Source organism: Micromys minutus (assembly GCF_963924665.1).
Source record: "Micromys minutus genome assembly, contig: SCAFFOLD_47, whole genome shotgun sequence".
In the NCBI taxonomy this organism is placed as follows: Eukaryota; Metazoa; Chordata; class Mammalia; order Rodentia; family Muridae; genus Micromys; species Micromys minutus.
This window is the reverse complement of record NW_027667133.1, coordinates 2,232,115-2,235,927: the sequence shown is the minus strand read 5'-3', so window position 1 is coordinate 2,235,927 and position 3,813 is coordinate 2,232,115.

Sequence of the window (3,813 nt, the reverse complement as noted above, 5' to 3'; positions counted from 1 at the left end):
TTATTTTTGGGCAAAAAGGATGAAATTCCCCGTATTTTGGAAAAAAATTTCAGAAATTCTCATAATTGTGGGGCAAAAAGGCAGACATTCCCTATATGTTGGGGCAAAAAGACAGAAATTCTCCTTATTTTGGGGCAAAACTCAGAAATTCCACTTATTTTGGGGCAAAATTCCAGAAATTTCCCTTATTTTGAGGCAAAATTGAAGAAATTTGACTTATTTCAGAAAAAAAACAGAAATTTTCTTATTTTGGAGCAAAAAGGCAGAAATTTCTTTTATTTTAGTACAAAATTGCAAATTTTTAATTATTTTGGGGAGAAAAGGCAAAAATTTCCCATATTTTGGGGCAAAAATTTAGAAATTCCCCTTATTTTGAGGTAAAAAGGCTAAAATTCCTTTTATTTGGGGGCAAAAATGCAGAAATTTCCCTTATTTTGGGGAAAATTGCAAAAATTTCACATATTTCAGGGTAATAAGTCAGAAATTTTCCTTATTTTGGGGCAAAAAAGACAGAAATTCCCTTTGTTTTGGGGGAAAAAGACAGAAATTCCACTTATTTGGAGGCAAAAAAGCAGAAATTCCTATTATATTGAAGCAAAAATGGAGAAATTTCTCTTTTTTATGGCAAAAATGTATGCATTCTTTTTATTTTGGGGCAAAAAGGCAGAAATTCTCCGTATTTTGGAACAAAATTGCAGAAATTCCCCTAATTGTGGGGCAAAAAGGCAGAAATTCCCTATATGTTGGGGCAAAAAGACAGAATTTCTATTCATTTTGGGGGAAAACTCAGAATTTCCACTTACTTTGGGGCAAAATTCCAGAAATTTCCCTTATTTTGGAGCAAAATTGCAGAAATTTCACTTATTTTAGAATAAAAGGCGGAAATTTTTTTATTTTAGGGCAAAAAGGCTGAAATTTCTTTGAGTTTGGTACAAAATTGCAGGAATTTTTCTTATTTTGGGGCAAAAAGCAGAAATTTTCCATATTTTGTGGCAAAAATGCAGAAATTCCCCTAATTTTGAGGTAAAAAGGCTGAAATTCCCCCTTTTTGGTGCAGAAAGGCAGAAATTTCCCTTATTTTGGGGCAAAATTGCAGAAATTTCACTTATTTCAGGGTAATAAGTCTGAAATATTCCTTATTTTGGGTCAAAAAAGACAGAAATTCCATTTGTTTTGGGGGGAAAAGACAGAATTTCCACTTATTTAGAGGCAAAAACGCTGAAATTCCCCTTATTTTCGAGCAAAAATAAAGAAATTTCCCTTTTTTATGGCAAAATGGTATGCATTTTTCTTATTTTCGGGCAAAAAGGCAGAAATTCCCCGCATTTTGGAGCAAAATTGCAGAAATTCCCCTATTTGTGGGGCAAAAAGTCAGAAATTCCCTATATGTTGGGGAAAAAAGAAAGAAATTCTCTATATTTTGGGGCAAAACTCAGAAATTCCACTTTCTTTGGGGCAAAATTCCAGAAATTTCCCTTATTTTGGGGCAAAATTGCAGAAATTTGACTTATTTTGGGCAAAATTGCAGAAATTTCACTTATTTCAGAAAAAAAGCAGAAATTTTCTTTTTTTTTGGGCAAAAAGGCAGAATTTTCTTTTATTTAGGTACAAAATTGCAGAAATTTTTCTTATTTTGGGGCAAAAAGCAGAAATTTCTCATATTTTGGGGCAAAAATGCAGAAATTCCCCTTATTTTGAGGTAAAAAAGCTGAAATTCTCCTTTTTGGGGTGCAAAAAGTCAGAAAATTCCCTTATTTTGGGGCAAAATAGCAGAAATTTCACTTATTTCAGGGTAATATTTCTGAAATTTTTCTTATTTTGGGGCAATAAGACAGAAATTCCCTTTGTTTTGAGGAAAAAGACAGAAATTCCACTTATTTAGAAGCAACAAAGCAGAAATTCCCCTTATTTTGTAGCAAAAATGAAGAAATTTCCCTTTTTTATGGCAAAAAGGTATGCATTCTTTTTATTTTCGGGCAAAAAAGCAGAAATTCCTTGTATTTTGGAGCAAAATTGCAGAAATTCCCCTAATTGTGGGGCAAAAATGCAGAAATTCTTTATATGTTGGAGCAAAAAGACAGAAATTCTAATATTTTGGGGTAAAACTCAGAATTTTCACATATTTTGGGGAAAAATTGCAGAAATTTCACTTATTTCAGAAAAAAAAAGCAGAAATTTTCTTATTTTGGGGCAAAAAGTCAGAAATTTCTTTTATTTTGGTACAAAATTGCAGAAATTTTTCTTATTTTGGGCTAAAAAGTCAGAAATTTCCCATATTTTGGGACAAAAATGCAGAAATTCCCCTTATTTTGAGGTAAAAAAGCTGAAATTCTCCTTTTTTGGGTGCAAAAAGGCAGAAATTTCCCTTATTTTGGGGCAAAATAGGAGAAATTTCAATTATTTCAGGGTAATATTTCCGAAATTTTCCTTATTTTGGGGCAAAAAGACAGAAATTCCCTTTGTTTTGAAGAAAAAGACAGAAATTCCACTTATTTAGAGGCAACAAAGCAGAAATTCCCCTTATTTTGGAGCAAAAATGAAGAAATTTCCCTTTTTTATGGCAAAGAGGTATGCACTCTTCTTATTTTTGTGCAAAAAGGCAGATATTCCCCGTTTTTTGGAGCAAAATTGCAGAAATTCCCCTAATAGTGGGGCAAAAAGGCAGAAATTCCCTATATGTTGGGGAAAAAAGACAAAATTTCTCCTTATTTTGGGTAAAACTCAGAAATTCCACTTATTTTGGGGCAAAATTACAGAAATTCCCCTTATTTTGAGGCAAAATTGCAGAAATTTGACTTATTTCAGAAAAAAAGCAGAAATTTTCTTATTTTGGGTCAAAAAGGAAGAAATTTCTTTAATTTTGGTACAAAATTGCAGAAATTTTTCTTATTTTGGGGCAAAAGGCAGAAATTTCCCATATTTTGGGGCTAAAATGCAGAAATTCCCCTTATTTTGAGGTAAAAAGGCTGAAATTCCCCTTATTTGGGGCCAAAAGGCAGAAATTTCACTTATTTTGGGGCAAAATTGCAGAAATTTCACTTATTTCAGAGAAATAAATCAGAAATTTTTCTAATTTGGGGGCAAAAATGACAGAAATTCCCTTTGTTTTGGGGGAAAATAACAGAAATTCCACTTATTTAGAGGCAAAAAAGCAGAAATTCCCCTTTTTTGGACAAAAATGAAGAAATTTCCCTTTTTTATGGCAAAAAGGTATGCACTCTTCTTATTTTTGGGCAAAAAGGCAGAAATTCCCTGTATTTTGGAGCAAAATTTTAGAAATTCCCCTAATTGTGGGGCAAAAAGGCAGAAATTCCCTATATGTTGGGGCAAAAAGACAGAAATTCTCCTTAATTTGGGGCAAAACTCAGAAATTCCACTTATTTTGGGGCAAAATTCCAGAAATTTCACTTTTTTTGAGGCAAAATTGCAGAAATTTGACTTATTTCAGAAAAAAAGCAGAAATTTTATTATTTTGGAATAAAAAGGCAGAAATTTCTTTTATTTTGGTACAAAATTGCAGAAATTTTTCTTATTTTGGGGCAAAAAGGCAGAAATTTACCATATTTTGGGGCAAAAATGCAGAAATACCCCTTATTTTGTGGTAAAAAGGCTGAAATTCCACTTATTTAAGGGCAAAAAGGCAGAAATTTCCTATATTTTTGGGCAAAATTGCAGAAATTTCACTTATTTCAGGGTAATAAGTCAGAAATTTTCCTTATTTTGGGGCAAAAAAGACAGAAATTCCCTTTGTTTAGGGGGAAAAAGACAGAAATTCCACTTATTTAGAGGCAAAAAAGCAGAAATTCCCCATAT